The following is a 13,901-nucleotide window of genomic DNA, read 5'->3' on the forward strand; positions in this document are numbered from 1 at the left end:
GAGAGAGAGAGAGAGAGGAGGAGGCATGATTTAATCTTACAACAAATCCAGTAAGCAAATCTTTATAAATTTGGGGGGGGGGGGGGTTCAGCTCTGTTTCCACAATTTATTGGTGTTTACTCTGATGTCTGTATTAATATTGAGGGATGTCTAAGTAGTAACATCAGTGTGTGTCAGCAGGGCCAGCCGTTGGGGTGTGCAAGCTGTGCGGTCACGCAGGGTGCCATGACAACAGAGGTACCCGGCGGGCAACACAGCTCACAAGTTGGGGACACCAGCATATTAAATTTAAACGATTCGCTGGTGGTCCACTGGTGCGCACCAGCAGTAGGTGCAGTCAGATTATAGCCTCTCCCTCGTGGTTCCGGCGCTCAGTTAGTGAGTCAGAGCACGGGCTCAGAGATTCTCAGCCTGCACTCTGACAACATTGAAAGTCAGAGCAGTGAAGGAGCGGGTATGGCATAGAGCTACTGATTAGCATAACATCAATATCCGTTATAAAACCAGGAAAAGGTGCACTGATTTGGTGGTGCAATGGGCCACTTGACTGGTTTTGCCCCCCAGGCCTAAGGCTGCCAGCCCTCCCCTGGTCAGGGCCCACTTCCAGCCCCAGTCTTCAGCAAGGGTTTTCCTTTCCACAGAGCTGACCTGAGTTCCCACAGAGATTATATTCTTCTCCGAGGAAAACATCTGGATAATCTTTGTGGTGTGTCACCATTGAAGCTTTACAGCCTTCCATCTAACCAGGCGATTTGGTGGGTTCAAGCCCCGACTACCCTTCAGCACTCGTGGGCCCTTAATGAGAGGAGCTGGAGCGTGGTGTTCTGATTTGCCCGGAGGGGTCACACCCGACCTCTGCCTTTCACCTCCTCGGACCGTACTCTGAGGCTGATGAAGGCGAGGTAGCTAATCGCTCTTCCAATCTGCCCTAAAAACCCACACATATTGCTTTTTAGTTTTTGCACATTGGACTTGTGGAAATCAGGCTGATCAATACCTTGCTGTGACAAGTTGAGTGCCGCTGAAGGAGGCCAGTTTGTTATCTTAGGAAAGATATTGTTCAGATAGGCATGTGGTAGCGTAGGACAGTTCAGCGGGGACCGGGATGAGCCCCACCGGTCCAGGGGGGGAGAGGTAGCAGAGTACAGATTCCAAGCAGCCTCTCCTCCGTTCCCTTGTAGGCAGCAATACCTCTTCCGATGGCAGAGAAGCTCCAATAAAGTATGGCCAAAAAGACCGTCATCCCCTTAGCATAAATATCTCACAATTGCAGTCAACTGCGGTCAGAGAAGCTAATGTGTTGAGGATATCTCTGGGTTTTCAGTGCCAGATATGGGAGCTCTCGCAGTTGGCATCTGGTCTGCTCAGCAGTCAAGCTCTAACCCCCAGATAGTATTTCTTAACAACGTTACAGAGAGAGAGATCTTTGATATAGTCGTCTTTGTATCAGCAAGCCAGGGACACACCCAGAGAGAAGGGCGAAGAAGAGAACATGGTCCTTTGGGGCGGAGGAAGAAGAAGAGGGAGTCAGAGTGGGAACTCTGACTCCCATCAGCTGGGGTCAGCCACTGGACCCCTGGGAAGGTAGGAATCAGGAGGGTGACTAAAACATTCTGCATGTTTGTGTATGTGTGTCTGCATGTATGTATGTATGTGTGTCTGTCTGTATGTATGTGTGTGTGTCTGTATGTGTGTGTATACATGTGTACCTGTTTGTCTGCATGTATGTCTGCATGTGTATCTGTATGTCAGTGTCTGCCATATGTATCTGTATGTGTGTCACTGTTTGTATCTGTATGAGTGTCAGCATGTGTATATGAATGTTTGTCATTAAGTGTCTGTATCTGCATGTGTCAGTGTGTCTGGATGTGTGTCAGTGTTTGTATCTGTAGGAGTTTCATTCTGTGTATCTGCATGTGTGTGTGTATATGTGCCTGTGTATCTGTGTGTTATTTTGTGTGTCTGTGTATTTGCATGTGTGTCTGTGTATCAGCATGTGTGTCCATGTATGTACCTGTATGTGTTATATGGTGTTTATCTGCATGTATGTCAATGTGTGTTTGTCTGTTTATCTGTCACCCCACCACACACACTGTCACCCCCTTCACCCCACCACACTCACAATAACTCCCCCGATCCTGTCACTTACTCATGCCATACTCACCTCCCATCACTCTGCCATAGTCACCATATCACACTCACCTTCTGTTGCACTGTCACACTCATTCTCAATCACTCTGTAACACTCGTACCCTTTTATTCTATCACATGAACCACAATTCAGTCATACTCATCCCCCCCTAACCATCCCACACCTGTGGTTTCTAGTTAAGCCTCTGATCCACAGCTAATATGTATATGAATAGGAACATAGAATAATTAATATTCTATACAATGCATGCATCAAAAATCCCCTTGCTATTACTCAGAACTCCAAAAGTGCTTCCTCCAATTTGAAGTTAAAATGTGGTTTCCTGTTTCAGTTGAAAAATGACATCTCTATCCACAACACCTATTCTAATAAATGTGGTCACTGCGGTCTGCTGGATCAGCCACAGTACTTCACAGCAGGGCAGCCACCAGAAATTTTGGGGCCCCTAACTCAGCTCAGGGTCTGGGCCCCCTTGGGCCTGACTCCAAATACCACCCACAGGATCCGCCTCCAAATACCGCCCACAGGAATGCACACACACACAAACACACACACTGATACAAAAGGACACAGATACATACTAACAGACACACATACTGAAACAGACATACACGCATACAGGCATACATACTGACACACACATACTGAGACATACACACAGGCATACATAGTGACAGACAGACACATACTAACATACATACAGACACACATGCATGAGGACATAAAGACACATACATACAGACACCGACATACATACATACACACATACTGACAGACATGCAGACACTGACATCCATACACACATACATTCATAATGGCATACATACATACATTCATAATGGCATACAGACATACAGACTGACATACATACATATATACAGACATATTGACAGACATACATGCATACAGACATCCATACACACATACACACAGACATACGTTCATAATGATCTGCAGACATACATTCATACTGACATACAGACATACATATATAATGACATACATACATACATACATAGACAGACATACACAGACAGACATGCAGACATACATACACAGACAGACATGCATACAGACAGACAGACATACACAGACATACAGACATACATGCAGACAGATAGACAGAGACATACATACAGACAGACATAGACATACATGCAGACAGACAGACAGATATACAGACATACATGCATACATACATACATACACACACAGACAGACATACATACACATAGACAGACATACATACATTCACATACAGTATATACTTTTGAATAATACAATGATGATCGGTGGGGCCCTTGCACTTATGTTTGTGTAATACTTTGTTTTTTTATATAGTGTTAGCCCTTTCCTCTGTCCCACTATAAGCTGTTTAGCTAGGAATTTATATTTTTGAAAATGTAATAAAACATTTTAATAAAAAAAAATAAAAAAAAATTCAATTGAGCATTCTAAACAAAGGACAGAGATAATTTTTTTTAATTAAAGGAGCACTATAGGGTCAGGAACACAAACATGTATTTCTGACCCTACAGTCACGACAAGTAACCCAAATAGAGGGTATAACCCAAATAGAAAACGTATTACCGTACCTTAGAATGGCCGGGTTTAACGTAGAAAGAGTAGTCGAGGAATGCCAAGGATAAGGGAGACCAGAGATCAGGATAACGATAAGGAGTAGCCAAGTCAGGGAACCAGAAAACGAGCAGAGTCAGGATACCAGAAAGAAGAATAGCCAAAAACAAGCCGAGTCAAGATACCAAGATACACAGATAGAAACAAGCTAGCACTAGAGGGAACAACCAGTAAACCACAATAGGGCACTGAACAAAAGCAAAAAGCGCCCTTTTATAGTGGAGCGTCTATTGCTTTAAATCCATGCTCCCAAAATGTCAGGGAGCGTGGCATAGTTTGAATTTTTGTGGCACAGCCGCTATGACATCGTCGCTGCGTCAGAGGGCGTGCGTGGAGCGGCTGGCGTCGGACATGCCGTGTCGTCTCCTGGAGGAGTCAGCACCCGGAGCTACACCTCGTGGGTCTGTGGGAGAAAGGTATGGTATTGTGACACCCACAGTCTTAAAACCTCCATTTAGCCCACTGGCCTCCCTAAATTTAGTAAAACCTTACTTGTATTCAAGTCAGTGGCTGCTGGTTCTGCCCCTGTTTGCTGACATCAGCAGAAGTGGTAGAGTGCCAATCACAATACTTCCCCATAGGATTGGCTAAGCTGGTCAAGAAGGCAAATCAGGGGCAGAGCCAGCACAAGTCAAACACAGCCCTGGCCAATCAGCATCTCTTCATAGAGATGAATTGAATCAATGTATCTCTATGAGGAAAGTTCAGTGTCTGCATGTAGAGGGTGGAGACACTGAATGGCAGTGCTGCTTACTAGGCAGGACTGCCCAAGGAAGCACCTCTAGTAGCCATCTGAGGAGTGGCCAGTGGAGTTATCACTAGGCTGTAGTGATGTACCGAACTGTCCTCCGGCGAACAGTTCCCGGCGAAATTAGCGTGTTCGCGTTCGCCGCGGCGGGCGGACACATGCGCAGTTCGATCCGCCCCCTATTCGTCATCATTGGGCAAACTTTGACCCTGTGCCTCTCGGTCAGCAGACACATTCCAGCCAATCAGCAGCACTCCCTCCCTTCCACACCCTCCAACCTCCCTCCCAGCATCCATTTTCGATTCATTCTGAAGCTGCATGCTTAGTGAGAGGAGGGAAAGTTTAGCTGCTGCTGATTAGATAGGGAAATTGATAGCAAGGCTAGGGTATTCAGTGTCCACTACAATCCTGAAGGACTCATCTGATCTCTGCTGTAAGGACAGCACCCCAAAAAGCCCTTTTTAGGGCTAGAACATCAGGCTGCTTTTTTTTTTTCCCTGTGTAATGTAATTGCAGGTGCCTGCCTGCCAGCTTCTGTGTGAGGTTCACATTAGATACTGTGCCTACTTGCCCAGTGCCACCACTCATATCTGTTTTTACAATAGGTTAAGCTTTACATTTAAAAGAAATAATTTTTTTTCACTGTAATAGAAGAGCAGTTGCCTGCCTGCCAGCTTCTGTGTCAGGTTGGATGCCTTGCCCATTTGCACAGTCAGTGCCACCACTCATATCTGTTTTAACAATAGGTTAAGCTTTACATTTAAAAGAAATAATTTTTTTTCACTGTAATAGAAGAGCAGTTGACTGCCTGCCAGCTTCTGTGTTAGGTTGGATGCCTTGCCCATTTGCACAGTCAGTGCCACCACTCATATCTGTTTTAACAATAGGTTAAGCTTTACATTTAAAATAAATATTTTTTTTTTCACTGTAATAGAAGAGCAGTTGCCTGCCTGCCAGCTTCTGTGTCAGGTTGGATGCCTTGCCCATTTGCACAGTCAGTGCCACCACTCATATCTGTTTTAACAATAGGTTAAGCTTTACATTTAAAAGAAATAATTTTTTTTCACTGTAATAGAAGAGCAGTTGCCTGCCTGCCAGCTTCTGTGTCAGGTTGGATGCCTTGCCCATTTGCACAGTCAGTGCCACCACTCATATCTGTTTTAACAATAGGTTAAGCTTTACATTTAAAAGAAATAATTTTTTTTCACTGTAATAGAAGAGCAGTTGCCTGCCTGCCAGCTTCTGTGTCAGGTTGGATGCCTTGCCCATTTGCACAGTCAGTGCCACCACTCATATCTGTTTTAACAATAGGTTAAGCTTTACATTTAAAAGAAATAAAAATTTTTCACTGTAATAGAAGAGCAGTTGCCTGCCTGCCAGCTTCTGTGTCAGGTTGGATGCCTTGCCCATTTGCACAGTCAGTGCCACCACTCATATCTGTTTTAACAATAGGTTAAGCTTTACATTTAAAAGAAATAATTTTTTTTCACTGTAATAGAAGAGCAGTTGCCTGCCTGCCAGCTTCTGTGTCAGGTTGGATGCCTTGCCCATTTGCACAGTCAGTGCCACCACTCATATCTGTTTTAACAATAGGTTAAGCTTTAGATTTAAAAGAAATAATTTGTTTTCACTGTAATAGAAGAGCAGTTGCCTGCCTGCCAGCTTCTGTGTCAGGTTGGATGCCTTGCCCATTTGCACAGTCAGTGCCACCACTCATATCTGTTTTAACAATAGGTTAAGCTTTACATTTAAAAGAAATAATTTTTTTTCACTGTAATAGAAGAGCAGTTGCCTGCCTGCCAGCTTCTGTGTCAGGTTGGATGCCTTGCCCATTTGCACAGTCAGTGCCACCACTCATATCTGTTTTAACAATAGGTTAAGCTTTACATTTAAAAGAAATAAAAAATTTTCACTGTAATAGAAGAGCAGTTGCCTGCCTGCCAGCTTCTGTGTCAGGTTGGATGCCTTGCCCATTTGCACAGTCAGTGCCACCACTCATATCTGTTTTAACAATAGGTTAAGCTTTACATTTAAAATAAAAAAAATGTTTCACTGTAATAGAAGAGCAGTTGCCTGCCTGCCAGCTTCTGTGTCAGGTTGGATGCCTTGCCCATTTGCACAGTCAGTGCCACCACTCATATCTGTTTTAACAATAGGTTAAGCTTTACATTTAAAAGAAATATTTTTTTTTCACTGTAATAGAAGAGCAGTTGCCTGCCTGCCAGCTTCTGTGTCAGGTTGGATGCCTTGTCCATTTGCACAGTCAGTGCCACCACTCATATCTGTTTTAACAATAGGTTAAGCTTTACATTTAAAATAAATATTTTTTTTTCACTGTAATAGAAGAGCAGTTGCCTGCCTGCCAGCTTCTGTGTCAGGTTGGATGCCTTGCCCATTTGCACAGTCAGTGCCACCACTCATAACTGTTTTTACAATAGGTTAAGCTTTACATTTAAAATAAATAATTTTTTTTCACTGTAATAGAAGAGCAGTTAGTTGTCTGCAAGCGTCTGGGTGTCAGGCCTACTTCAGCGTGTGCTCTGCAGACCTGTGCCAGCGTGCTTTGACAGTTGCCACTCATATCTGGTGTCTCTATAGCGTGCTTTTACAAAGAAAAAAGTTTCCAGTGTAAGCTAATAGCAGCCAGTCAGTGTCCTTCAAGCGGCTCTGTCAGTCCTTCCTTCAGCATGTGCTCTGCAGACCTGTGCCAGCGTGCTTTGACAGTTGCCAATCATATCTGGTGTCTCTATAGCGTGCTTTTACAAAGAAAAAAGGTTTCTAGTGTAAGCTAATAGCAGCCAGTCAGTGTCCTTCAAGCGGCTCTGTCAGTCCTTCCTTCAGCGTGTGCTCTGCAGAACTGTTCCAGTGCACAATGCCAATCATATCTGGTGTCTCTATAGCGTGCTTTTAAAAACAACAATTTTTTTTCACTGTTATAGATTGAATAGCAGTTACTTGTCTTCAAGCGGGTGTGTCAGGCCTACAGTGTGTGCTCTGCAGAACTGTTCAAGTGCACATTGCCAATCATATCTGGTGTCTCTATAGCGTGCTTTTACAAAGAAAATTTGTTTTTCACTGTTATAGATTGAATAGCAGTTACTTGTCTTCAAGCGGGTGTGTCAGGCCTACAGTGTGTGCTCTGCAGAACTGTTCAAGTGAACATTGCCAATCATATCTGGTGTCTCTATAGCGTGCTTTTACAAAGAAAAAAGGTTTCTAGTGTAAGCTAATAGCAGCCAGTCAGTGTCCTTCAAGCGGCTCTGTCAGTCCTTCCTTCAGCGTGTGCTCTGCAGACCTGTGCCAGCGTGCTTTGACAGTTGCCAATCATATCTGGTGTCTCTATAGCGTGCTTTTACAAAGAAAAAAGGTTTCTAGTGTAAGCTAATAGCAGCCAGTCAGTGTCCTTCAAGCGGCTCTGTCAGTCCTTCCTTCAGCGTGTGCTCTGCAGAACTGTTCCAGTGCACATTGCCAATCATATCTGGTGTCTCTATAGCGTGCTTTTAAAAACAACAATTTTTTTTCACTGTTATAGATTGAATAGCAGTTACTTGTCTTCAAGCGGGTGTGTCAGGCCTACAGTGTGTGCTCTGCAGAACTGTTCAAGTGCACATTGCCAATCATATCTGGTGTCTCTATAGCGTGCTTTTACAAAGAAAATTTGTTTTTCACTGTTATAGATTGAATAGCAGTTACTTGTCTTCAAGCGGGTGTGTCAGGCCTACAGTGTGTGCTCTGCAGAACTGTTCAAGTGAACATTGCCAATCATATCTGGTGTCTCTATAGCGTGCTTTTACAAAGAAAAAAGGTTTCTAGTGTAAGCTAATAGCAGCCAGTCAGTGTCCTTCAAGCGGCTCTGTCAGTCCTTCCTTCAGCGTGTGCTCTGCAGACCTGTGCCAGCGTGCTTTGACAGTTGCCAATCATATCTGGTGTCTCTATAGCGTGCTTTTACAAAGAAAAAAGGTTTCTAGAGTAAGCTAATAGCAGCCAGTCAGTATCCTTCAAGCGGCTCTGTCAGTCCTTCCTTCAGCGTGTGCTCTGCAGAACTGTTCCAGTGCACATTGCCAATCATATCTGATGTCTCTATAGCGTGCTTTTAAAAACAAATTTTTTTTTTCACTGTTATAGATTGAATAGCAGTTACTTGTCTTCAAGCGGGTGTGTCAGGCCTACAGTGTGTGCTCTGCAGAACTGTTCAAGTGCACATTGCCAATCATATCTGGTGTCTCTATAGCGTGGTTTTAAAAACAAAAATTTTTTTTCACTGTTAAAGATTGAATAGCAGTTACTTGTTTTCAAGCGGGTGTGTCAGGCCTACAGTGTGTGCTCTGCAGAACTGTTCAAGTGCACATTGCCAATCATATCTGGTGTCTCTATAGTGTGCTTTTACAAAGAAAAAAGGTTTCTAGTGTAAGCTAATAGCAGCCAGTCAGTGTCCTTCAAGCGGCTCTGTCAGTCCTTCCTTCAGCGTGTTCTCTGCAGAACTGTTCCAGTGCACATTGCCAATCATATCTGGTGTCTCTATAGCGTGCTTTTAAAAACAACAATTTTTTTTCACTGTTATAGATTGAATAGCAGTTACTTGTCTTCAAGCGGGTGTGTCAGGCCTACAGTGTGTGCTCTGCAGAACTGTTCAAGTGCACATTGCCAATCATATCTGGTGTCTCTATAGCGTGCTTTTACAAAGAAAATTTGTTTTTCACTGTTATAGATTGAATAGCAGTTACTTGTCTTCAAGCGGGTGTGTCAGGCCTACAGTGTGTGCTCTGCAGAACTGTTACAGTTCACATTGCCAATCATATCTGGTCTCACAGTAGCTTGCACGCATAGTACCACTAATCCCCCAAAAAATGACAGCCTTATCAGCATCGCTTGCTGGACCTGCGGCAACGCTGGAAGAGGATTGTGAGGAAGAGGAGTCAGAGGAGGATTGTAGCTTTGAGGAGGAGGAGGAGGAGCAAGACCAAACACAACAGGCATCCCAGGGTGCTCGTTGTCACCTATCTGATACCCGTGGTGTTGTACGTGGCTGGGGGGAAGAACATACCTTCAATGACATCAGTGAGGAGGAGGAACGGGAAATGAGTAGCTCGGCATCCAACCTTGTGCAAATGGGGTCTTTCATGCTGTCCTGCCTGTTGAGGGACCCTCGTATAAAAAGGCTGAAGGAGAACGACCTGTACTGGGTGTCCACGCTACTAGACCCCCGGTATAAGCAGAAAGTGGCGGAAATGTTACCGAATTACAACAAGTCGGAAAGGATGCAGCATTTGCAAAATAAATTAAAAAGTATGCTTTACACAGCGTATAAGGGTGATGTCACAGCACAACGGGAATCTAACAGGGGGAGAGGTGGAAGTCATCCTCCTCCTTCTCCTCCCACGACCACGCCGGCAAGGACAGGACGCTTTAAAGACGTGTTGTTGTTGGAGGACATGCGGACCTTTTTAAGTCCTATGCATCGCCACAGCCCTTCGGGATCCACCCTCAGAGAGCGACTCGACCGACAGGTAGCAGACTACCTCGCCTTAACTGCAGATATCGACACTCTGAGGAGCGATGAACCCCTTGACTACTGGGTGTGCAGGCTTGACCTGTGGCCTGAGCTATCCCAATTTGCGATAGAACTTCTGGCCTGCCCCGCTTCAAGTGTCCTGTCAGAAAGGACCTTCAGTGCAGCAGGAGGTATTGTCACTGAGAAGAGAAGTCGCCTAGGTCAAAAAAGTCTAGATTACCTCACCTTTATTAAGATGAATGAGGGATGGATCCCGAAGGGACTGACACTGGGCGATACATTAGATTAAAAAAGGCCTGATGAGATGAGCTGCCTTGGGCTAAAAATGGTCCACACGCTGCTGTATTTTGACTCTGAATGACGTTTGACTTGCGTGACTTATCCGCCACCAACTAGGGTTCAAGCCGCCATGTTTTAGGGCACTTTCTGCCTGTGAAACAAACATCAATTTTTCTGGCCGCTGCTACAGCAGCGGCTGCAACAATACCAAATTTTTCAGGCATGTGTACATGCCTTATTTTTAGGCCCACTGGTGCAGCACTGTGGCTTCAAAAACCAAACCAAAAAAAAATCCTCTAAGATGGCACCAATATACCAGTGGTCTAAGCATCTTCCCACCTTGGCCTAAAAAGGGGAGGTGATTCAACAATTAAAAATCTCTGCCATTTACACGTCCACTGATAGGAGACGCGGAAGGTATTAAACTGATATGAACAATACTAAACTCACCACTCCTATCTGGTGGCACATTAGCTTGCCCGCGCAGTGCCCCAAATTTCAAGTAAGAGGACCGACCAAGCATCTTCTTCCATCTCCCTGTTACATAAATCAATGCCATATCCATAGAAATTGTAGAGAATATCCAGGATAGTTTTACAGGGCCAAATCATGTCGCCTGTTGAAAGAGGTGACCTTGCTCGGGTCCCAGGTGTGCGGTTCCTAAAATGGCTGCCATATACATGTCCTCTGATAGGAGACGCGGAAGGTATTAAACTGATATGAACAATACTAAACTCACCACTCCTATCTGGTGGCACATTAGCTTGCCCGCGCAGTGCCCCAAATTTCAAGTAAGAGGACCGACCAAGCATCTTCTTCCATCTCCCTGTTACATAAATCAATGCCATATCCATAGAAATTGTAGAGAATATCCAGGATATTTTTACAGGGCCAAATCATGTCGCCTGTTGAAAGAGGTGACCTTGCTCGGGTCCCAGGTGTGCGGTTCCTAAAATGGCTGCCATGTACATGTCCTCTGATAGGAGACGCGGAAGGTATTAAACTGATATGAACAATACTAAACTCACCACTCCTATCTGGTGGCACATTAGCTTGCCCGCGCAGTGCCCCAAATTTCAAGTAAGAGGACCGACCAAGCATCTTCTTCCATGTCCCTGTTACATAAATCAATGCCATATCCATAGAAATTGTAGAGAATATCCAGGATAGTTTTACAGGGCCAAATCATGTCGCCTGTTGAAAGAGGTGACCTTGCTCGGGTCCCAGGTGTGCGGTTCCTAAAATGGCTGCCATATACATGTCCTTTGATAGGAGACGCAGAAGGTATTAAACTGATATGAACAATACTAAACTCACCACTCCTATCTGGTGGCACATTAGCTTGCCCGCGCAGTGCCCCAAATTTCAAGTAAGAGGACCGACCAAGCATCTTCTTCCATCTCCCTGTTACATAAATCAATGCCATATCCATAGAAATTGTAGAGAATATCCAGGATATTTTTACAGGGCCAAATCATGTCGCCTGTTGAAAGAGGTGACCTTGCTCGGGTCCCAGGTGTGCGGTTCCTAAAATGGCTGCCATATACATGTCCTCTGATAGGAGACGCGAAAGGTATTAAACTGATATGAACAATACTAAACTCACCACTCCTATCTGGTGGCACATTAGCTTGCCCGCGCAGTGCCCCAAATTTCAAGTCAGAGGACCGACCAAGCATCTTCTTCCATCTCCCTGTTACATAAATCAATGCCATATCCATAGAAATTGTAGAGAATATCCAGGATAGTTTTACAGGGCCAAATCATTTCGCCTGTTGAAAGAGGTGACCTTGCTCGGGTCCCAGGTGTGCGGTTCCTAAAATGGCTGCCATATACACGTCCACTGATAGGAGACGCGGAAGGTATTAAACTGATATGAACATTTACTAAACTCACCACTCCGAGTGCTGTTATTTATTTATTTTTTTTGTGGTGAGGCTTTACAAGACAGAATGCTTCTCCACGGGACATGTTAACTCACGGGCAGCTGGCTCATCAAGGAACCAGAGCAGCTTGAACGAGGTGACCTTGCTCGGGTCCCAGGTGTGCGGTTCCTAAAATGGCTGCCATATACACGTCCACTGATAGGAGACGCGGAAGGTATTAAACTGATATGAACAATACTCCACTCCTATCAGTAGGTCCGTCCCATTGTGATTTATGCCCCCCACCCACCGCGCAGGGATGGGGGCCGGGGGGAGGAAAGTAGGCCCCCCCATTGTGATTTATGGCCCCCACCCACCGCGCAGGGGTGGGGGCCGAGGGGGGGAGGACAGTAGCTCCCCCCAGTGTGTATCATGGGCTTTGAGGACAGGTGTCAATCCATACCTGCCAAGTGACCCTATGTAGGGAGAACAGTCTCTATTCTGCTCTGTGTCAGTGTGTATCATGGTCTCTGTGGACGGTGAACAGTCTCTATTCTGCTCTGTGTCAGTGTGTATCATGGTCTCTGTGGACGGGGAACAGTCTCTATTCTGCTCTGTGTCAGTGTGTATCATGGACTCTGTGGACAGGGAACAGTCTCTATTCTGCTCTGTGTCAGTGTGTATCATGGTCTCTGTGGACGGGGAACAGTCTCTATTCTGCTCTGTGTCAGTGTGTATCAGGGGCTTTGAGGACAGGTGTCAATCCATACCTGCCAAGTGACCCTATGTAGGGGGAACAGTCCCTATTCTGCTCTGTGTCAGTGTGTATCATGGTCTCTGTGGACGGGGAACAGTCTCTATTCTGCTCTGTGTCAGTGTGTATCATGGTCTCTGTGGACGGTGAACAGTCTCTATTCTGCTCTGTGTCAGTGTGTATCATGGTCTCTGTGGACAGGGAACAGTCTCTATTCTGCTCTGTGTCAGTGTGTATCAGGGGTTTTGAGGACAGGTGTCAATCCATATCTGCCAAGTGACCCTATGTAGGGGGAACAGTCCCTATTCTGCTCTGTGTCAGTGTGTATCAGGGGTTTTGAGGACAGGTGTCAATCCATATCTGCCAAGTGACCCTATGTAGGAGGAACAGTCCCTATTCTGCTCTGTGTCAGTGTGTATCAGGGGTTTTGAGGACAGGTGTCAATCCATGGCTGCCAAGTGACCCTATGTAGGGGGAACAGTCCCTATTCTGCTCTGTGTCAGTGTGTATCAGGGGTTTTGAGGACAGGTGTCAATCCATATCTGCCAAGTGACCCTATGTAGGGGGAACAGTCTCTATTCTGCTCTGTGTCAGTGTGTATCAGGGATCATTAGGATAGGTGTCAATCCATATCTGCCAAGTGACCCTATGTAGGGGGAACAGTCCCTATTCTGCTCTGTGTCAGTGTGTATCAGGGATTTGACTATCTTTATTCAGATTCAAAAATTACAATTCCAGGAAAAATTTAACAAACATTTACAAGAACATGTTATGCACATCATAGAAACAACGTAAACCTCTTTAAAGCCACAAACTTAAGACAAAAAATACGTACACACAATGTGTAAGGGTTTGAAAGAATATTCTGAATCCTTACATGTTTACTTTATCGTTTGTTTGATTTTTGTGAACCATACATAAACTACAAGCAGCGTGAAAACTATAAAAACTCA

At 44.9% G+C, this 13,901-nt stretch overlaps 1 protein-coding gene across 2 annotated transcripts in view; it reads right to left on the bottom strand.

Moving 5' to 3' along the window:
- Positions 1-13,901, bottom strand: part of ANKRD44 (ankyrin repeat domain 44) — a 724,718-nt gene that overhangs the window by 287,806 nt on the left and 423,011 nt on the right. The window lies entirely within an intron of this gene.

The sequence above is a fragment of the Pelobates fuscus genome, chromosome 8 (assembly GCF_036172605.1).
Source record: "Pelobates fuscus isolate aPelFus1 chromosome 8, aPelFus1.pri, whole genome shotgun sequence".
Taxonomy (NCBI): domain Eukaryota; kingdom Metazoa; phylum Chordata; class Amphibia; order Anura; family Pelobatidae; genus Pelobates; species Pelobates fuscus.